Here is a 23,816-nt window from a genome sequence, read left to right as displayed (position 1 = left end):
ACCTTCACAAATGCCAAATTGTGCATTTTTAAAAGAATTTGCAAATTACCACCATCTACATGTTGGTGGTAATTTGCGATTTCTTAACCTAAATTCGCAATTCCAAAATGCTACATACATAGCATTTAAGGAATCACAAAATTGCGATTCCTTAAATGTTTAAGCAAAATAAGGAATCACAAGTTTTTGCAATTCCTTATTTTGCAAATTATTGTTACATGCCAAAACATGCAAAAAGACCGTTTGCAATTCGCAAACGCCGGAATTCAGCAAATTCCGGCCTTTGCGAATCGCAAACGGCTTGATACATCTGGCCCAGAGGCATCTAAGAGCTGAGTCAAAAAGATTCCAGCTCTGGGCACGGGATTGAGTGAGACCCATGCACGTGCAGAGGGCGTTTTAGTGGTGTACCACTGTGGAAAAATAAACAATGCTGTAGTTGGTTATTTCTGGTATTGTTATGAAGGTTCCTAAAGGGCGCACAAAGAAGCGCCTATCTGCAAAGATTTACACTTACTTCAGGGCGCTTCAGTTCTTCTGTCACAAAGTTGGCAATGTTCCATCCAACGTACGGCCAATGCCCCTGGTAAAAGGCCATTCCGATTGCCCCTAATCCTGTTGCTGTGCCTTGAAATGCATTCTGGAAATGTCCTGTGTGCCCCTTGACAAGTAGTGCCACGCCACCCACTGCAATGACCAGGAGCGACATGAATTTAGCCGCAGTGAGGATGTTGATGACCGAGGTAGCCACCTTCACATCCAAACAATTTACAGTGACTACAACCAAAATGCAGGCAATGGCGGTTATTTTAACCGCAGCTTCCGGGGAAGTGCATCCTGGGTAAAACGGGTCTATCACATACTGGCCAAAGGCCAAAGCGGCAGCTGCCTTACTGGCGGGTGACAACAGGAACACGTCGAGGTATGTATACATGAAGGCTGGCATAGGACCGTATATCCTCAGTAGGTAAATATAATGATTTCCAGATTCCTTTATGGTGGCTCCAAGTTCTGCATAACACAAGGCCCCGAGCATGGCCATGAAGCCGCAGGCAGCCCAAATGACGAGGCTGCCCCCCAGGCTGCCCATGTAGAAGAGCACTCCCTGGGGCGACATGAAGATGCCAGAGCCAATCATGGTCCCTGCGATTAAAGAGCCAGCGCTGAGGAGACCCAGCTCCCTTTTCAGCATCAGCTTCTCCGGCTTTCCATCCATGTTGGCTGATAGGTGAGCCTGGCTTGGCTTCTCAACCTCTGCTTGTGTCTTGATTGCACTTGGCTTTGAATCGGTCTGTGGCCTGCTCAACATAAACAATTTGACACAATGAAGGAGTGCAACCGTAAATGGAGGCCCCTTCTAAACATTAACTCTGTTAATCTATCAAATATTTACTTTATATTTATCCTTCATGTCTCAGGCAGGATTCTGAGTGAGCAAGGATGTGGTAATATTTCCCTGGATATTTCTTCCCAGGCAAAGAAAACAATATCTAGGTGATTTGGTGCATGTGTTGGTGTTAAAACGGGTGAAAACAGTGTTAACTAGTGATGGCTCTCAACATTTTTGACAATGGTAGCACCATGTACTATGACCATGCACATAGTCAGAATGTACAGAACCACAACACAACCGAACAAAAACTCAACCACATAAGACAACAGCAAAACACAACCAATGGAAACAGAACTCATAACACTCCACCACACAAGCCATAAAACAACAGCCACAGGACAGTACAGCACAAAAGACAACTAACATCTACAAAACACAAAAACAGCATAGAATGGCAGCTAAACATGGCAGCACAAAACAACTGAGTTGTATATTATTGCGATGATGGTATGATGTGTATGTGCCTTTTTATTGGTGTGTTATGTTGGTGGGTGATGTTTTGTTGTGTTGTGTTTTTGTGCTGACCTAGTGTTTCATTTATTCAGTGTGTTATTATGTATAATGCAGAATTCCATTGACAAGCAACAGAGCAGCATCCTATGACATACACTGTGTATAGGTGGTTATGGCAGATGCTCTATTCTCCCTGAGTGACAGGTGCGTGGCTTGCGGTATGTACTGCATACAGCCAGACATAGCAAATGATTTGAAGTTATCCAGAAGAGATGACGAGCAATCAACAGGCATAGGGAGGAAATGCCACCATGGCAATGCTTTTAGGGACTAACTATGAGCAACAAATGAGTATCCCACAGGAGTGCATTAGATACAGGCAGCCGTGACAAATGCTTTACAGGTCCATCCAAGGTCAAGAGTAATAGCCTACAGCATGCAGTAGGTATAGCCAGAAAAAAAACCTAGAAGGTCCACCCATGATTTACAGAGTGCCCTGGTGTAAGACTTTAGATTATTATTTGGGGTGGGTGTCTTTCATTGTCAAGAAATGATCACATCGCATGTCAGGGCGAACCTTCAATGTCACTAAATTAACCTGAGCTCAACCCCCTGGTAGCTATGGCGCAGAGCAGACAGGCTTAATTTAGGGTAATGTGCATAGTATTTATGCAACACCAGAACAGTAATAATGTCCAAATGCAAACAATAAACATCTCAAACCGAATTAGAAAATATAGTCAAATTTAATAAACAAAATTACACCAAAATGACCAAAATCCAATAAGGGGAACCAAGGATGTGAATTTTAAAATATTCAAGTAAGTAGGAAAAGCACAAAGAAGCACACAGGTACCAATGATAGTCAATGGTCATGGTAGACCAGAATGTAGGTGCAATTTGACACTGACTCTGATGGAGTGCAGGTCAAATACACCAACCAGAAATATTCTAGTAAACAGTTTTACCTTCTGTCTTTTGAGTTCAATTCCACCATAGGAGAACAGGTTTAAAATCCCTCAGAACGTCAATGGAGGAAGTTAGGGATAACAGGGTAACAGGTAGAGGCCAATAGATGGGACCAGTCCAAGCCCAGTTGTCATTGATAAGCAGGGCCTGGGCCTATTGTAGGTTTTTGAATATCTGTAGCTTCAACAGGAGGTCAGCCATATGATGCAGGCCTCCACTTCTTTGCCTTGGGTATAAGAAGGAGCAGGTATAGTATTGTAGGACTCCTCTCAAGTCACAGATGGCAGGTACTGTCCATTTCTGTTCTTCCTCAGCTCCAAAAGTGTCCTAAAGTGGGTGCCATGAGATGCCACATTTATGCCCGGCACAATCTAGTCGGCGAGAATGACTCCAGGGCACACCCTAACCAATGGGGTAAAAGTTGCCAGGTCCGACACTACTCACTTGGGCATTTCAAGATAGCAAAATCTTCAGCCACACTAAACGTGGGCTCTGAGGGCTGGGCGTGTGCATTGGGAGTGTGCTATGGTAATCCTAGTGTACTTCCACATCTAAATCCAGTTTGGAGGAGCCACTCTACTCCAAAAAACCCAGAATCAGCTGTGTGGTAGAACAAATGCAGGGGTTTACAGTAACCAGACCAGGAAATTTGGAGTGCATCGCAGAAAAAAAGAGAACAGGCTGTCATGGTGATGCACCTCCCCCTTTATGCATGCCAGTAGGCAGGGCCATATTGGGGGAAGTGTCCAGAGTGACCCCAAGGAATTATTAATGCTCATTACCTCCACATCCGTCTTCCAGTCTCATTGATTATCAATGAACAGCTTGTCTGCTCCTGCAGAAACCTAATACCTAGTAAGGTAAAACACCAGCGGTGGCTGGCACAGGTAAGAGGTGGGGCACGGCGGTGCAGGGTGGGGGGGCAGTCGACAGACGACAGAATAGGTCAAATTGAATAAAAACATATTCCGTCGTCTGTCGACTCCCCCCGCCCCGCCCCACTCCATCGCACTTATCTTATCCGGTCACGACTGGCACATAACCTGCAGCCACTAAGTTTCAAACTTCATAATCAGGTCCCCCTAATTTGCTGTAGCTTACAGGTGGCATTCGCTCGAGCTGAAGCCATGGTGAGCGCTGGAGAGTGGCACAAATGGTGGAGCCCGTCGCCTTCCTCTCACAAACAATACTATGCACTGATTCGGAAAAAGCACCAAACACTCTTTGTGGAGGACTCACCCATACACTGTATGTGTAGGGGGATAACATAGAGGTGCCTGTGCAAACAGCTCTAGTATGGGACACAAGGACAGTCCCTGACATATCCTGATCTAGGTTTGTATGAAATCTTAAAGTCAAAATAATCAGGATGCAAACAATTGGCAGAAATAACATAGTGTAATGTTTCCAAATGCAACTGAATTGAAGTAAAATTTCACATCTCATGCAGCCACCCTTTTAACTTGACTTCTGGACTCGGCGATAAATGACCCACTGTATGCCAGGTAGCTGTGCAGCCAAGAGTAAATGGTTTTAGTACTTAATACCCCTGTGACTTGAGTGTGTAGATGTATGCAGTAGCAAGCCCCACGCATGGAGTATGGAGTGGGCAGATCAAGGGATGTTTTGTCTTGCAATTTTGTAAATGCTCACAAATATGTGAGGAGTTACAAACTCCAACGTTACATCTCCCACCCTGGGGCAGTCAGAATTTTATTTCAGCAAAGTGCTGGAGTAACTCACCTTCCAGGGTGGGAAATAGAATGGTGCAACCCCGTAGTTGGTAGGAAAGAGGTTCCTGCCTGGGGAAAAATATTTTTCCACTGAGAGAAAAAAAAGCTTTTCCACGAGTGGCTATAAGAACTCTCATGACACAGTAGGATACCTGGGAAGATACGCTGGCGGAGCTTTCTAGGCACTCTACTGTGTTTTGTCAATAATGGAACATTTTAATTCTCTGCCTTCCTTGAGTAATAATACTTCTTAGAATGCAGAGTTAGGATTCTATTTGTAAATCGGACCACAGATCTTTCCACTAATGTTCAGTATTAAACGCTCTAAGGAACATAGATGTATCAACATACCCTTTTGCGATTTCTAACTAGCGATTTTTAAGGAATCGCTATTTAGAAATCGCAAAATGAGATGTATGTAGAACATCGCTATTTTTTAGCGATTTCTTAATCTTCCTTATTTGCGAATTTGCAATTAAGGAATAATTTCCCATTCATTCCTATGGGCCAGGAGGATCATAGGAATGATTGTGAAATAATTCTCAATTTGGGATTCGCAATTTGCTAATCGCAAATAGAGAATAATTTCAAGGGTGCAGGGGTGTCTCAAGGACACCCTGCTGCACCCCTGAAATTTACATGTTTGTGCATACGGCGCACATACATGCCCTATGGGCATGTATGTACGTCACATGCCACCTTCACAAATGCCAAATTGTGCATTTTTAAAAGAATTTGCAAATTACCACCAACCACATGTTGGTGGTAATATGCTATTTCTTAACCTAAATTCGCAATTCCAAATGCTACATACATAGCATTTAAGGAATCGCAAAATTGCGATTCCTGAAATGTTTAAGCAAAATAAGGAATCGCAAGTTTTTGCAATTCCTTATTTTGCGAATTACTGTTACATGCCAAAACATGCAAAAAGACCGTTTGCGATTCGCAAACGCCGGAATTCTGCAAATTCCGGCCTTTGCGAATCGCAAACGGCTTGATACATCTAGCCCAGAGGCATCTAAGAGCTGAGTCAAAAAGATTCCAGCTCTGGGCACGGGATTGAGTGAGACCCATGCACGTGCAGAGGGCGTTTTAGTGGTGTACCACTGTGGAAAAATAAACAATGCTGTATCTGGTTATTTATGGTATTGTTATAAAGATTCCTAAAGGGCGCACAAAGAAGCGCCTATCTGCAAAGATTTACACTTACTTCAGGGCGCTTCAGTTCTTCTGTCACAAAGTTGGCAGTGTTCCATCCACCGTACGGCCAATGCCCCTGGTAAAAGGCGATTCCAATGGCCCCTAATCCTGTTGCTGTGCCTTGAAATGCATTCTGGAAATGTCCTGTGTGTCCCTTGACAAGTAGTGCCACGCCACCCACTGCAATGACCAGGAGGGACCCGCATTTAGCCGCAGTGAGGATGTTGATGACCGAGGTAGCCACCTTCACATCCGAACAATTTACAGTGACGACAAACAAAATGCAGGCAATGGCGGTAATTTTGACAACAGCTTCCGGGGAAGCGCATCCTGGGTAAAATGGGTTTACCACATACTGGGCAAAGCTCAGAGCAGTAGCTGCGTTACCTGCGGGCGACAACAGGAACACGCTGATGTATGTGTACAAAAAGGCTGGCAAAGGACCATATATCCTCAGCAGGTAAATATACTCATTTCCAGATTCCTTAATTGTGGTTCCAAGTTCGGCATAACACAAGGCCCCAAGCATGGCCATGAAGCCGCAGGCAGCCCAAATGACGAGGCTGCCCATGTAGAAGAGCACTCCCTGGGGCGACATGAAAATGCCAGAGCCAATCATGGTCCCTGCGATTAAAGAGCCCGCGCTGAAGAGACCCAGCTCCCTTTTCAGCATCAGCATCTCTGGCTTTCCATCCATGGCGACTGATGGGTGAGCCGGGCTTGGCTTCTCAACCTCTGCTTGTGTCTTGATTGCACTTGGCTTTGAATCGGTCTGTGGCCTGCTCAACATAAACAATTTGACACAATGAAGGAGTGCAACCGTAAATGGAGGCCCCTTCTAAACATTAACTCTGTTAATCTATAAAATATTTACTTTATATTTATCCTTCATGTCTCAGGCAGGATTCTGAGTGAGCAAGTATGTGGTAATATTTCCCTGGATATTTCTTCCCAGGCAAAGAAAACAATATCTAGGTGATTTGGTGCATGTGTTGGTGTTAAAACGGGTGAAAACAGTGCTAACTAGTGATGGCTCTCAACATTTTTGACAATGGTAGAACCATGTACTATGACCATGCACATAGTCAGAATGTACAGAACCACAACTCAACCGAACAAAAACTCAACCACATAAGACAACAGCAAAACACAACCAATGGAAACAGAACTCATAACACTCCATCACACAAGCCATAAAACAACAGCCACAGCACAGTACAACACAAAAGACAACACACATCTACAAAACACAAAAACAGCATAGAATGGCAGCACAAAACAACTTAGTTGTATATTATTGCGATGATGGTATGATGTGTATGTGTCTTTTTATTGGTGTGTTATATTGGTGGGTGATGTTTTGCTGTGTTGTATTTTTGTGCTGACCTAGTGTTTCATTTATTCAGTGTGTTATCATGTATAATGCAGAATTCCATTGACAAGCAACAGAGCAGCATCCTATGACATACACTGTGTATAGGTGGTTATGGCAGATGCTCTATTCTCCCTGAGTGACAGGTGCGTGGCTTGCGGTATGTACTGCATACAGCCAGACATAGTAAATGATTTGAAGTTATCCAGAAGAGATGATAAGCAATCAACAGGCATTGGGAGGAAATGCCACCATGGCAATGCTTTTAGGGACTAACTATGAGCAACAAATGAGTATCCCACAGGAGTGCATTAGATACAGGCAGCCGTGACAAATGCTTTACAGGTCCATCCAAGGGCAAGAGTAATAGCCTACAGCATGCAGTAGGTATAGCCAGAAAAAACCTAGAAGGTCCACCCATGATTTACAGAGTGCCCTGGTGTAAGACGTTAGATTATTATTTGGGGTGGGTGTCTTTCATTGTCAAGAAATGATCACATCGCATGTCAGGGCGAACCTTCAATGTCACTAAATTAACCTGAGCTCAACCCCCTGGTAGCTATGGCGCAGAGCAGACAGGCTTAATTTAGGGTAATGTGCATAGTATTTATGTAATAACGTCCAAATGCAAACAATAAACATCTCAAACCGAATTGGAAAATATAGTCAAATTTAATAAACAAAATTACACCAAAATGACCAAAATCCAATAAGGGGAACCAAGGATGTGAATTTTAAAATATTCAAGTAAGTAGGAAAAGCAAAAGAAGCACACAGGTACCAATGATAGTCAATGGTCATGGTAGACCAGAATGTAGGTGCAATTTGACACTGACTCTGATGGAGTGCAGGTCAAATACACCAACCAGAAATATTCTAGTAAACAGTTTTACCTTCTGTCTTTTGAGTTCAATTCCACCATAGGAGAACAGGTTTAAAATCCCTCAGAACGTCAATGGAGGAAGTTAGAGACCCACAGGGTAACAGGTAGAGGCCAATAGATGGGACCAGTCCAAGCCCAGTTGTCATTGATCAGCAGGGCCTGTAGGTTTTTGAATCTCTGTAGCTTGAACAGGAGGTCAGCCTTATGATGCTGGCCTCCACTTCTTTGCCTTGGGTATAAGAAGGAGCAGGTATAGTATTGTAGGGCTCCTCTCAAGTTACAGATGGCAGGTACTGTCCATTTCTGTTTTTCCTCAGGTCCAAAAGTGTCCTGAAGTGGGTGCCAGGAGATGCCACATTTAAGCCCGGCACAATCTAGTCGGTGAGAATGACTCAAGGGCACACCCTAACCATTGGGGTAAAAGTTGCCAGGTCCAACCCTGCTCACTTCGGCATTTCAAGATAGCAAAATCTTCAGCCACACTAAACGTGGGCTATGAGGGTTGGGCGTGTGCATTGGGAGTGTACTATGGTAATCCTAGTGTACTTCCACACCTAAATCCAGTTTGGAGGAGCCACTCTACCCCTGAAAACCCAGAATCAGCTGTGTGGTAGAACAAAAGCAGGGGTTTACAGTAACCAGACAGGGTATCCACTGTCTGGTTGCTGGAAACCCCTGCCAATGCACAATAATTGCCTTGGCATCCTGTTCCTGTCTTTCAAGTACACCCTCAGTGGTATATGTAAACCCTTTAGACCTGTCAAGCAGGATTTGAAATTCCAGCAGGATTTGACACTAAGGTAAAACATGATGCTCAAAAGAGTCAATCACAGTGACTTAATGTTTAGCAGTTGAAGGAAATTTACACCTCATTCACATCTATTCAAATGCTAATTACTGGCTTGAAAAAGTTGGAAAGCAAATGCATATTATCCACTAAGAACGTCAGACAGCGAAATTGTAACTTTCTAAAAGTAACTTTTCCTTAATATATATTAAAAAAATCTGACTTCACAATTGAATTGAATTTTTAATAACTACTAAAATAGTTGTTCAATGACTTTTCTAGATATTCCAATTCCTGTGTTACAGTATTAGAATTTTATCTGTACTCTGGTTTTCTTCATTGGCTAGATAGGCCTGTCTCTGTGAAAAATAGTTTTTGGGTGCTAGTCACTGTAAGGACATGCCAACATTACATTTCTACATGTTCTATTTTTAAATACCATGCATCCTGCCTTAGGTGCTATAAGGCCTACATAGAGTTGAATTTAAATACTTTAAAGGAAGGATTTGACCAGTCAAATGGCGTATTTTGACATGCCAAATTGCAGATTTTGCACTGCTACAGTCAGGCTAGACTGGTAGGTCTTAAGCCATATTTGCAATACCACTGTATTGGATGGCACAATAGGTGCTTCATTCTAGTAGTGACAATTAACTTGAATGCATGTGTACCTCTTGTACCATATACTAGGGACTTATAGGTAAGTTAAATATACCAAGTAGAAATATGCCAATTTGATCATGTTTGAAAGGGCAGCAAGGCACATTATTCCTGGTTAGCAGCAGTAAATTGCTCATAGTTCTAAAACAATCAATCAGTATTTATAAAGATGAGAGTCTCAAGGTGCTGGAGCTGCTAGCTGCCTTGCGGTGCTATTTTAATTCAAACTGCCAAGTTGAGAGCTAGCAAAATATAGCGTCCAGCAAAAGGCAAACAATCAGAAGTGACAATGCAGAAAAGGAGCATTTCCTACACTTTGTTACAGGAAGCATGAATAAATGCATATTTCCCTGAAGAGTGACAGAAAAATGACCCTTGAGCATCTTTGTAAATGATACAGAAAGTCTGTCTCTGAACATTAAAAAGTAACCTATCAGCATGCACCCATCTGCAATGCCCTTTGGAACTGACCCAGAAGTGGTAGTGTGGAATTTACAGGCATGCACTGGTTACAGACAGCAAGAGTTCCAAGGTCACATTCTGGGATGCAGGCCCAAAAGGCAAATTAGACAAATAGACCCTGCAATCACAAATCAAAGCACAGCACAGCGTGGTCATTGCACTGCAAGGATTGAGGACCTGGGGGCATGGCTGTGCACGAAGGCTCTGAGAAAGAACACGCTGCCCAGCCCACCCCCCATCACTGCCCTGACATTGTTTTCCGCATGACATTATTGAGTGCATCTTCAACTGTTCGGGGGAATTCTTTAGAAGTGGTTGGTTTATGGTTTCCTCCACAGCTCTAATAGAGCCAACGAACATTTCATCTGCATCTCAATTAAGACATGGCACAACGCCCATAGCAATGACCTTGTGCAAACCATACTGCCTCTATTTATAATTCGTTATTTCTATTTCTGATCTTTTATTTTGTGCTCTTATTTGTGTTTATATTACTGAGCTGGCTGGTGGGGTAGTTCGAACTTATTCTTCATAATATGGCCGACCATATGGGCATCTGGGGATTCGGATCCAACCCACATGCTTAAAGGAAAGGGAAACAGGACTACCTCATTGGAAATAAACACAGGACTACATAGAAACTACAGAGAAAGGACTATTCACTTCACTAGACAGATGGAAAGTAAAACAGGACAACAGGCATAGAAATAGACAAAGGACTACATAGCTACCTTCTAGGACCCTTACAAAGGACGCGGCCATATTGGAATGGGCAATACACATGGGGATATCACTTAAACCTCGACCACTTACCTCCCCACCGCCTATTTTCAGGTTAGTTTCTCTTTGCCTTTTGTCCCTACCCTTTACCGAGCTTACGCTTCAGTCTACCCTGCACCTGACCCCCCCTGCTTCAATCACTAGGTCAATTCCTCCATCCTAACACTTCACACCACACAACGCAGCCCCCTTTTTGAGAGTCTCATTCTCTTTAGCTTTTGACCTTTCAGGTTAGTTTGTCTTTGCCTTTTGTCCCTACCCTTTACCGAGCTTATGCTCCAGTCTACCCTGCACCTGACCCCCCCTGATTCAATCACTAGGTCAATTCCTCCATCCTAACACTTCACACCACACAACCCAGCCCCCTTTTTGAGAGCCTCATTCTCTTTAGCTTTTGACCTTTCTGCCTCCCTCTTTTCCTCTATACCCTCTCTCCTTCTTTAGACTCCCCCCTGGCCCCTGTTTTCCTGAGTCCCTGTGTCCCTCTGGGGCTCCTCCAGTTTCGCCTACCCTCCCACTCTTACCATGGAGCGCCAAGTCACTCACACACACAACATCATTTACCCCCCTAAACTTTCAAAAAAATCGGCCAAACGGTTCAAACACAACATCATCAAATCGCATCCTGAAACCCTCTTCGCAGATCCCTACTTCTCACCACGCAACGGACACTCTACCACTGACATCATTGCTCACAATAAACCGAGAGCACAATGGAGGAAAGTATTCCTAGCCACTTTTTCTATCTCCTCCACCAGAAAATCGGCACACGGTTTAGCTATTTATAATGCCCCTTCCCAACTCTTCCAAGCTACAGCAACAATCACTATCTATAACAATGGTACCATCCTCTTACAAGCCTCTGACCGTAGTTTAAACCTCCTAGACAACATCTTCCCTATCATCAAAGAACTAGTGGATAAACCGCAAATAGCCCCTCTTCCTACCTACTATCTCACCAACACTAGTATGGATGACACAGCCATGGCCCTCCCTCCTCCCCCAACTCCCATCCAACGCAGGCTTCTGATTCCTTTGACCTGTTGGCTGCCACGCCCCCAGATTCCTTGACGTCCACACCCAACTACACAACCGGCAGTACCACACCTATTCAGCGCACGCTCCCCATACCCATCATGACCGAGGACGAGACCTCTCTTGCACACCACACTCCTACAGATATCACTCTAGGTTGGACCATAGCTCCCCATCCTCACTCATCCCCTATCCCCCCATTTCTGAACCCTCTCATTCACCTGCTTCCGTGACCCCAGTTACCTGGACGTCCACCCTTACCCCCACCTACACTACTAACCTCTCCTCACCGATACAGCTCAAACTCCCCCTACCCATCATGGCTGAGACCACCCTTGCAACTCACACTTCTATGGTTACCTCTCTATCTCTGTGCCAGGCACGCCACAGTCCATCCCCTGAATTCACAAACACCAGCTCACCCTCTGAACAACATAAGCCTCCTTCTACACCTCCAACCCCTGCCCACTTGCCTGAGCCTGACAAATCCTCTACCCAACCAGCCTCATCCATATCCCTACCACACACGCACACAGCTACACAGTTGATAGCACGCTCCCCGGCACCAGCACTCTCACCCACCCTGATGACACCCCAGTCACATACACTCATCGCTTCTCCCTCCACCAAAATAACCCCTGAAGACACCAGACTGGATCAGATCATCTCCACACTTCATCTAATCAAAGAAGACCTCCACGCCTTTAAAATCATGTTTTCGAATCATCCTTGTCTCCCAAGATCCAACATTCTTAACAAGTCCCTCTCACACACCCAGAGCACCAAACACATGGCCCCTAGATGGTTATCAATACCCTCCCGCAACCCACCCTCTCACCCATTGTGTACTAACAATCATCTCTCCGAGACCGATCTTCTCTCTCTTCTGCTCTCCTACGAACCGCTCGCTACTACCACCGACCCTCTCACACATAAGTTCATCCCTTCTATACTAGCAAACCCCCACAGGCCCTCAACTCACAACAACAGAGGAGTCATCGTCAATAATCTTTGTAATGTCCCACTCACCCTGGAACACACCTAATCCTTTGCCACCCCCTGTCTTAAATGCTCACTACTGAATTGTAGATCAGCATCGAAACACGCAACTGACACAGCCGACCTCATTACCTCGGCTAACCTTGACCTCATCATTCTCACTGAAACATGGCTTACAGAGTCTTCCTCGCCCCTCATCGACATCCTAGTTCCCCTTAACTATGACATTATCAGACTAGACAGGGAAGGGGGCAAGAGTGGAGGGGGTATTGCATGTATACACCAAAGCAACATCTCCATAAACAGAGCTATACCTTTGTTACTCCCTTCCTGTGAATACTTCCGCCTCAACCTCAATATTAATGGTAAACCTATCTGCTCGCTCCACATCATATACCACCCACCTGGAGATAACTTACTATTCACCGAACACCTCATGAACCTGATCACATCACTCACAGGTCGACAAAATACACACATTTTCCTTGGGGACTTTAACCTCCACTGGAACGACCCTAGTGACACAGTGGTCAACAGCCTTAAAAACGTCCTCAACGCCTTAGACCTCATCCAACTATGCAATAGTCCTACACACAACAAAGGCGCAACCTTGGACTTAATAATCTCTAAGATTGATTCCATCCACCTTGAATCGATTCTACCTTGCGACTGGTCTGATCATCACATCATCACCTTCTTCATCAATTAATCAGTTAAGTTGACCTCTGCCCAAGCTACTAAACCTAAGGTCTGAAAAAGGGACTGGAGAAAGCTCAACACAAGCACTTTACCCGACTCTAGCAAGGATCTACTTCTACCCCCTGCTGGAACTTCTAACGTAACCGACCTCACCAACCACTACCTAAACTCCATGACCACGATAATTAACGAATTTGCGCCTCTGCAACTAAAGAGAGTCTCCACGAAAGACTCTAAACCGTGGTTCAGCGGTCTCCTTAACGACGACAGACGTTCCCTCAGAACTGCCGAACGCAACTGGAGATCAGTACCAACCCCCAAGCACCTACTGACTCTAAAAAGAAAGAGAAATGCTTATTTTCGTAAGGTCAAACTCACTAAAGCAGACTTCTTTACTCAACAACTTGACCAGGCACGAAATCGTCCCCAAAAACTTTTTGAATTAATCAAATCGCAATCGAAGGACCAACCTCAACGATCTCTTGATATAACTCTCCCACAACCATCTTGTGATGACTTTTCTAGCCACTTTAACCTAAAGACGGAGAACATCAAGAAAGAACTCCTCAAGGACCTAATTTCTCATTCTTACCCCCTCACCAACTCCTCCCCTACCCCCAAACGCTTCTCAACAAATCCTATCCAAGTTTACAGTGAAAAATGATGCAACATGGTCATATTTTCACTCCTACTCTGAAGAAGCTATAGGCAAATTTCTCAGTATCTTGAAACTATTTAATCACCTCACTGACCCTCTCCCAGCAAAGGCGGTTAAAGATCTTACACCTATGTTACTACCTTTATGAACCAAGATCATCAACAGCTCTCTTCAACAAGGCTGCATCCCTGACGCACTAAAGAGTGGACAAGTGTCTCCCATTCTTAAGAAAGCCACAGCTGACCCCATGGACCTCAACAACTACCGCCCTATCTCCAATATTCCCACCCTGGCCAAACTTCTGGAAAAATGTGTTCACCACCAACTTACAAAACATATCGACCATTTCAACCTCCTAAACAAACACCAATCCCGATTCCGTGCAAATCACAGCACTGAATCAGCTATGACACACATCATTGATGATGCGCTTCAATTCCTTGATCGCAATGAAGCATGTCTCCTCATTCTATTAGACCTCTCATCAGCTTTCGACATGGTCAAACACGAACACTTAATTGATCTGTTGAAACACAGAATGGGTCTTTCAGGTCCAGTGCTCGATTGGTTCTCCTCCTTTTTACAAAACCGGACTAAAAAATTCAAAATCAACAACACACTGTCCAAATCAGTTCCGGTCACGTCAGGAGTCCCTCAAGGCTCCTCATTATCCCCTAAACTCTTCAACCTATTCATGGAACCTCTTACCGATCTGCTACAAACATCCAATGTGCAGTTCCGCATATATGCAGACGATACCCAACTCTACCTCAAGATCAATACCTTGGACGACATTACTTTGCTCAACTATACTCTTAAGATCACCCGATCCCAGCTGGCTGTGAATCACCTCAAATTGAATGCCTCAAAACTGAATTCCTCCACATTGCTCCCCCCACCAAAGTCCCCACTATTCACAATCTTATAAAACACCTCACAGCACTAGATGTTCAACCAACCATTGTTGACCCGGCAAAATCACTAGGTATAACCCTGGATTGTAACCTCAATATGCAGAAGAATATTAGTAATGCAACGAAAGGAGCAAACTTTCAGATCAACACACTAAGGAAGCTTAAGCCCTTCCTACCCCCAACTGACTTCAAGTTAGCGGTGCAGGCCTTGGTTCTACCGAGGCTTGACTATGGCAGTGTCTCGTTATGCGGTCTTCCCAAAACCTCCACAGCTCCCCTAACAGCCTCCACCAACGCCGCAGCGAGACTCATCACTGGCTCAAAAAAAAGGGCCCACATCTCCCCGGATCTGAAATCTTTAAATTGGCTGCCATTTGAAGCCAGAATTCACCTGAAAATAGCTTGCATGACGCAAAAGGCCCTACATCATAGTGTTCCAAGCTATCTCACACAAAACTCACAATTTCTGGAGGATCAAGGTCAACAAGAAGTGCGGAAAACTTCCTTCTGAAACCACAAAAATTCATGAAGAAAAAAACTTATAATTGTTCCTTCTCCGGAATGGCACCCAGGATATGGATTGCCCTGCCACCAGAAATTAGACGAAACCCTTCCATCCCTTCCTTCAAACTGGAAGTAAAAGGCATTCTTATGGCAAAATTTACATAAACATTACTTAACTTGTCAGGGGAGAATCCCTATTCCTTTAACTTAACTACCAATCGAATGCTTAACTTTTATATGTACAGCTTTATTCCACTCATTGTGACTTTTGATCATCAACGTGCTACCCTGATCCTTCATTATTGAACGGTTTGGTCTTGCACACTATCTGACCTGCCCCTTTATCTATGTTTGACATTGTGGCCAATCATTATTATCTTGCTTTATCCATAATATCCACAATGTCTGATCTATCCTATCTTGACTCTACTCTTACGGTCCTGCTTATTTCTATTGTTTTTGGTATGCCTATACACTTTTGTTGTAATGCGCTCTACTTTACTCATAATGTTCGTCCTGTGTTTTGTGTCTTATTGTTTAGCTTATTCTTTTTTGATTTGTTATACCTATACACATTTATTGTAAAGAGCTCTGATACCCGTAAGGGTCTTGTTCGAGCTATATAAAACTTTCAAAATAAATAAATAAATAAACCTTAAACACAGCTCACACAAATAGCGTTTACCCCTCTGGAATACATTAGAAACAGGAGAGTGGAAACCAAAGCAATAATAAGCGCCTTGATAGTAGGCCTGTGGAGCAATCCAGAGGCGAATGAGGGAATATACATGGAGTAGCACATACACCTCAATAAAGGATCTATGGGTGCAACCTTGATACAGTGAAAGTGAAATCCATGGAGATTCACAAACACCTCAGAAGAAGAGATATGGTGTAAACCCCAGAAGTATTGGAAGTGCAACCTGGGAAGAGACTTGGCCAAGAAGGTAGAACTGCTGACCATGTAATAGGGAAGCCTTGTTTGAATCCCAGCCTCAGATCAACATTCTGTGATTCTGGGCAAATCATTTAATCTCCTCATGCTTGAAAATGAATAATGTCTAGTTCACTTATAAAGCGTTCCAATGCCCTGGGTCCAGGTGTATACTGTATAAAAACTGCAAAAGACAGAAACCGCAGTAAACAAATGCTTGCTACCTTGGCGATTTTTTACTGGCCTGGCCTCTGGTTTTTAAATCCGGTCCCACAAAAATATTGGGCATAGCAGTGAAATCCAGGATCTTTTTATTTCATTTTTCGCATTCTAAAACATATTCTTAAAACAGTAAACTCATACAAATGAGCTAAGAAGTATTTTAAAAGTACTTGACCCCTGCATGTAGCGTTTTAGAATAATTATAAGAGCAAACAGTGAGATAATTACTGTCACAAAATAATCCTGATAATTTTTCACAAATGCATTTTCAGCTACCAGCTCTTTGTTATGCCAGAACAGCAAAATGTAAAAAGAATGGTCAGTATGTTTTTTCTAAGAGAGGTGGCAACCCTATATTTTGGGTAACCCATGGAGGGGTATCATGCATCATTGTTTCCCTTGCTATACTGGAGACAAGGAGTGTCTCCAGTATAGCCGAGCTACCTTTATTTTGACACCTAAATTCCCCCGGGGCCAAAATGACAAAACTACTATTTTATCGTCCTTGTAGACATGGGAACCCTTTAATTTTGCACAGTAAAAGTTACACCTCAACTGCACGCCCAGGGTTGGATTAATCGGAGATGGTGTTAAACTTCAATTTCATGTGACAACGTGTCCAGAGATAAGTCAAGTCAAGTCAAGTCATAGAATTTGTATAGCGCACTACATACCCAGAGGGTTTCAAGGCGCTTAGGAAGGGGAGGAGGATTACTTGTCAAATATCCACGTTTTAAGTTGCTTTCTGAACGCTAGGTGGTTCTGGGTAAGGCGAAGGTAAGCGGGGAGTGAGTTCCAAGTTTTAGCAGCCAGGTATGAAAAGGATCTGCCTCCCATGGTGGTCTTGTTGATGCGAGGTACAATGGCGAGGGCTTGGCTGGAAGAGCGTAGTTGGCGGGAGGGGGTGTAGAAGGACAGTCGTGAGTTGAGGCAATCTGGTCCGATGTCGTAGAGTGATTTGTGTGCGTGGGTAAGTAGTCGGAAAGTGATCCTCTTATTGACGGGAAGCCAGTGGAGGTCTTTAAGGTGACCAGATATGTGTTTGTTGCGTGGGATGTCTAATATGAGCCTGGCTGAAGCGTTTTGGATTCGTTGGAGTTTCTTCTGGAGTTTGGCGGTAGTACCCGCGTAGAGGGTGTTTCCGTAGTCCATTCGGCTCGTGACCAGAGCGTGGGTGACTGTTTTCCTTGTTTCGGAGGGGATCCAGCGAAATGTTTTTCTGAGCATGCGAAGAATGTTGAAGCAGGAAGAGGATACGGCGCTGACTTGTCTGTTCATTGAGAGTGAAGAATCCAGGATGACGCCTAGGTTCCGTGCGTGGTCTGTCGGGATGGGTGCTTTTCCGAGGGCTTCCGGCCACCAGGAGTCGTCCCATGCAGAGGGGGATGAACCTAAGATGAGGACTTCTGTTTTGTCTGAGTTCAGTTTCAGACGGCTTTGTTTCATCCATTCGGCAACTTCTTTCATTCCTTCGTGTAGGTTAGTTTTGGCGGTGCTGGGGTCATTGGTGAGAGAGAGGATCAGTTGAGTGTCGTCCGCGTAAGAGATGATGTTGAGGTTGTGTTGGCGTGCGATGGCCGCGAGGGGGCTCATGTATACGTTGAAGAGGGTGGGACTGAGTGAGGATCCTTGTGGTACGCCGCAGATGACTTCAGAGGCTTCGGACTTGAATGGAGGAAGGCGGACTCTCTGGGTTCCTCCGGTGAGGAACGAGGTGATCCATTCAAGTGCTTTTCCTTGGATTCCGATGTTATTGAGGCGTTGTAGAAGGGTGCTGTGGCAGACTGTGTCGAAGGCAGCAGGGAGGTCGAGGAGGATGAGGGCGACTGTGTCTCCATTGTCCAGTAGAGTTCGAATGTCGTCTGTTGCTGCGATGAGGGCGGTTTCAGTGCTGTGTTTTGCTCGGAAGCCAGATTGTGAGGGGTCGAGGGATTTGTTGGCTTCGAGGAAGGCGGCGAGCTGGTTGTTGACAGCTTTCTCGATGACTTTGGCCGGGAATGGAAGAAGCGAGATGGGGCGGTAATTTTTGAGTTCAGTGGGGTCCGCTGTTGGTTTTTTCAGAAGGGCGGTGAGTTCAGCGTGTTTCCAGTCTTCCGGGAAGGTGGCGGAGTTGAAGGAGCAGTTGATGACGTCTCGGAGGTGTGGTGCTATGACGGAGTCTGCTTTGTTGAAGATGTGGTGAGGGCAAGGGTCTGTGGGGGATCCTGAGTGGATGGAGTTCATCAGGCGGATGGTGTCCTCAGTGGAGATTGGGTTCCAGTCGTTAAGGGTGTTCACGGGGGGAAGATGAACAGCAGATGGTAGGGTGGGTTGGTTTCCGGGTTGGTTGTCAAAGCTGTTGTGGATGTCTGCAATCTTGTTGTGGAAAAATGAGGCTAGGGAGTCGCAGAGGGTTTGAGAGGGGGTGATGTCGTTGGAGTTGGCCGAGGGATTGGAAAATTCCTTGACGATGTTGAAAAGTTCCTTGCTGTTGTGGGCGTTGTTGTCAAGTCGATCCTTGAATGCTGTTTTCTTGGCTTTTCGGATCATTTGGTGGTGAGTGCGGGAGGCGTTTTTGAAGGCGTCCTTGGTGCTGGTGGTTGGGTCTTTTTTCCAGGCCTTTTCAAGGGAGCGGCAGAGTTTCTTGGACTTCTTGAGATCATCGTTGAACCATGAGGCTTTCTTGCTGCCAGGTTTGCTTCGACGTTTTTTCAGTGGTGCTAAGGTGTCGGCGGTGTTGGATAACCATAGGGTGAGGTTGGCGGCGGCTTCGTTAGCGTTAGAAGAGAGGGCTGGGGAGTTTCGAAGGAGCGATGCGGAGATTTGGTCCATGGTGATTTTGTTCCAGTTTCTTTGCAGGGTAGGTTGGAGGTGGATGTTGGGTTTTGGTTTGTTGTAGGTGAAGTGAACGCAGCTGTGGTCAGTCCAGAGGAGGTCCATGGTGTGGCTGAAGGAGACATGATTGCTGGATGTGAAGATGGGGTCGAGTGTGTGACCTGCGATGTGGGTGGGGGAAGTGACTAGTTGTTTAAGTCTGAGGTTGGCGAGGTTGTCCACGAGGGTGGCGGTGTTGCGGTCGTTGATCTTTTCAAGGTGAAAGTTGAGGTCTCCCAGAAGAATATAGTCTGTGGAGGGGAGCGCGTGTGGAGTGATGAAGTCCATGATGTCCTCACTGAATTTTGCGCGGGGTCCTGGTGGTCTGTAGAGGAGAGTGCCTCTGAGTGTGGTTTTGGGGTCGATGTGGATCTGGAAGTGAAGGTGTTCGGAGTTGGCGAGGTTGGCGTCAGAACTGGTTGAGATGCGGATTGATTTCTTATGGACGATAGCGATTCCTCCTCCTGTGTGGCTGGTACGGTCTTGCGAGTGATCTTATAGTCTTCAGGGATGGCAATGGTGATGTCTGGTGTGGAGGAAGCGTTCATCCATGTTTCCGTAAGGAAGGCGACGTCTGGAGAGATGATGTCTAGTAGATTCCATAGGTCAATGGCGTGTCTGTGGACTGATCGGGTGTTGAGAAGGATGCATTGTAGGTGGTTGGGGTCGGGAGTCAGTGGTGTGGTCGTGGTGGAGATGTTGTCGGTGCCGAAGAATTTGCAGGAGTGGCAAGAGAAAGGTCCATGGGTGTGTCCAGGAGCGGCTTGGACGCAGTTGGGGGCGCGACCGGGGTTAAGGGCTAGGAGGGTGGCGGCATCGTAGGTAAGGCGGGAGGGCTGGGGATCGCGAGGGGCAGGGGGTATGGCGCTGGGCGCGGGCTTGGCGCGGACGGGCGTAGACGGGCTTACCTTTGGCGCACCTTCGGCGCGGATTGGGCGCGAACGCTGCGCGTGAACGCTGCGCGCGGGAACTCCTGTCATATATGGAGAGAGGAGGGGGAGGGGCGAGGGCGTCTCAGCTGGGAGGCGGGGCGGGCACACGAGGACAACAACAACAACACTTAAAGTGGAGGCGGAGGGGGGAGCACAGCGGAGCGCTACACTTTAGACGCGCTAAACAGAATGAAATCACCAAAACAATGATAAAATATTTAGAGAGATGTATTGCAAAAATTCAAACAGTGTGGTTAGAAAGTGTAAATTGCAAATGCATAAAGTCATTGCCATAAAGACTCTCCGCAAATAACATACAGGATAATGTGCAAAATCTGAAACATTTTAAATCCCAAATGAGCAGCACAATCAATAAGAAATCGGGCAGTATCCCTAGCAGCATTCAAGAAAATCAAGAAAGTCTTCTAGGTCACCCCTCAAATTTGAGGATATATATATATATACAATTTTCTTGCATAAAAAATCATTAATTTCTGAAAAATCATAATGGTGTCAGCAAAAGAATATATGAAAGCAAAGAAGGGGGGCGAACAGGGAGCTGATTTATGGTCCAGTGTTCATGCTCCCTAATAATGCATTACATAAAATACAGGACTCTGTTCCAAAGGCCGCGTCCACAGAGTGATCCGTAGGCCTTATAATAGAAAAAGATGAAGAAAAAGAGTCCTATGTGGGGCGGACCCAACAAACAAGGGAAGGATTAGCCTTGCCTCTTGTTGCCCTTACACACCCCGAGGGGTGTCATGCTTCATCATCGGGCTGTCCTCCTCGTTGGGCCGGCGCTGCAATTTCCAACGGGTCCCCCGAAGGGTCACTTTATCAGAGATCTTCTGAGGCATTGGCGGCTCCTCCGCTCAGTGAGCAATTGAAAACAGAAAAATAAAATTATAAGAATCTAATATTATTAGAATTGTATTTAAATGTACTGGCTCTGTTGTTTGGGAGCGGGGCTGGGCTGTATAGAGGCTGGGGAGGAGTGGTGGCACCCTCCTAAGTGTGCATAAATGTATGTCTGGCCAAACATTCATACACACTTTGTATGTTCTACACCCAGGCTGCATTACAGAATGGGTAGAGAACATGCCCAGGGTCCCATTCCCTGTCTGAGCGCCGAACCACAGTGCTTAGACCAATCACAATGCTGCATTGCAGGCTCGGGGGTGCTTCCTGCTTCCACAGAAGCGAGGAAGAGGACGAGAGGACAGAGGAAAGGCGGCGATCAGCCACATTTGGTTGAAGCTGCTGTTAGGTTGTGGGCATACGGAGGTGCACATGCTGTGAAGCTGCTTCATTTAAGGGGTGATTATTTAAAAAAAGGCATTTTATTTTTTTAAATCTTATTAGTTACCTTGCCCTAAACTATTTCTGCAACCTTCCTTGCATTGAGGCTTGAATTTCCGACTTCCCGGGCCGCCGCGGTCTCCGTTTGAGAGGGGGAGCCAGAACTCACTTGCCTCTTTTAGTGCAATTCCAGCTGGGTTAGCAACCGAGCGCACTGCCCATAAATACCACCAATGGGCCGGATGCACAGCGGTTGAAGCTGCTGTTAGGGTGCGGGCATACGGAAGTTCACATACTGTGAAGGTGCTTCATTTAACGGGGGATTATTTACAAAAAAGGCAAAGGATTATTTAAAAAAAAGGCGATTATCCTCTTTTTAAATCTTATTATTTACCTTGTGGCGGGGGGTTGCATACTATTTCTGAAACCTTCTTGCGTTGAAGCCTGAGTTTCCGACTCCCTGGTCCGCCGCGGCTTCCGTTTGAGAGGAGGAGCTGGTACTCACTTGTCACCCTTAGTGCACTTCCGACTAGGTTAGCAAGCTAGTGCACTGCCCATAAATACCACCAATAGGCCAGACAAGCCCAGCGGAGAGCCTAAGGCAAGCCTGTCTGTGCCCGTCCGCATCTGGACCACGCCCAGCACCAGAAACTCTCGTTCTCACCACCTAAAACAATCCCAAACCTGCAGCTACACGAAAGGACAACTTCTTGCCCTGTGAGGGAGAGAGAAAAATTAATGTACACTTCCCATGACCTTTAATACTCTTACCAAAGGGGATAGGTTTACCTACATTGGCTGCCGCCATCAATTTACCTCCTCTAATTTAGATAACCCTCCTTTGACCTCCTCTCTCTCTTTAAATCATTGTGGTACATCACCCACAGGGTTCCTGGTCAATACCAGATCTTTAATTAAAAATAAAGTTGAATTATTTGAATTTGCCTTCCATCATTTGCCAGACTGGGTATTTATAAGAAAAACCTGGGCCAAGGAGTCCTCAGGTTCTGATCCTTTAAGGAATTTTAACTTATCGACCTCCAGGACTTAGATCTGCCTTCATCACTGAGTTCGCTGACCTCATTGAGCCCAATTTGGGTAAACATAATTTTACCCTATTGGGAGACTTTAATTATCATATTGGTAATGACTCCTGCAATGTTTCTCAGGCATTCAAAGAGGCTATGTCAAGTTATGGTTACTCGCAATTAGTAGATTCTGCCACCCACTGTACTGGGCATATTTTGGAGTGCATCGTCACCAACGATCTGTGTATGAGAGTCGGGAAATCCCTTCCCTTGTTATGGTCAGATCATCATGCCATACCGTTCTCCTTGACGCTCCAAATAACAGAAAAAGCTACCAATAACGTACTCAAAAGAAGCCTTAAAAACATCAACACAGAAACCTTCTCTCAGGCCCTAAAACAAAAACAGTGGTCACAATGTAGTGATCCCAATCAGGTGGCAATAGACTATTCCAACTGGTTAGATGCAGCAGTGGACTCTCTAGCGCCACCCTTAAAAAATCTATGTGAGAAGAAAAAAAAGCATGTCCCCCTGGTTCTCGGAAAGACTCAAGCAATTTTGTCGTCACCAAGAACATATCTGGCATAAACAGTATGACTTAGCGGAAAAAGCAAAGTATAAAACTAAGCAGGCAGAATATAAATTAGCCATCAGAGCAGAAAAAAACAGCCTTTTATACCCAGACGACATCAACTCTCAAGTTCACTAGAGACCTCTTCAGGCTGGTCAACAATTTATCCATCCCTTCCTTATTGGGCCTTCAGGAGAGCACACAGGCTTCCTGTAATGGCTTGGCTGACTATTTTCACACTAAAATTACTAAAATGTACTCCTCATTGTAGGAAGGTAATGCCAGGGCCTCCATCGATGACCGAAACACTAAACCCTCATCTTCTAGCCCTCTCCAGTGTCTGGGAAGTGATCACTCTCTTACAGCCTTTCTTCCTCTCTCTAATGACCAGACCGACCATGTTCTGGAAGGGATTAAATCTGAATCCCCATTAGAGTCATGCTCCCCCAAGTTGATGAGGTTTGATAGGG

General features: G+C 45.2%; 2 pseudogenes; both read right to left on the bottom strand.

Moving 5' to 3' along the window:
* Positions 1 to 493: 493 nt before the first annotated feature.
* LOC147707088 (b(0,+)-type amino acid transporter 1 pseudogene) lies at positions 494 to 1,216 on the bottom strand (annotated as a pseudogene).
* A 4,521-nt stretch (positions 1,217 to 5,737) lies between these two features.
* On the bottom strand, positions 5,738 to 6,541 carry LOC147707087 (b(0,+)-type amino acid transporter 1 pseudogene; annotated as a pseudogene).
* Between the last annotated feature and the right edge of the window lie 17,275 nt (positions 6,542 to 23,816).

The sequence above is a fragment of the Lissotriton vulgaris genome, chromosome 6, assembly GCF_964263255.1.
Source record: "Lissotriton vulgaris chromosome 6, aLisVul1.2, whole genome shotgun sequence".
In the NCBI taxonomy this organism is placed as follows: Eukaryota; Metazoa; Chordata; class Amphibia; order Caudata; family Salamandridae; genus Lissotriton; species Lissotriton vulgaris.
This window is presented reverse-complemented; position numbering and strand designations above follow the sequence as displayed.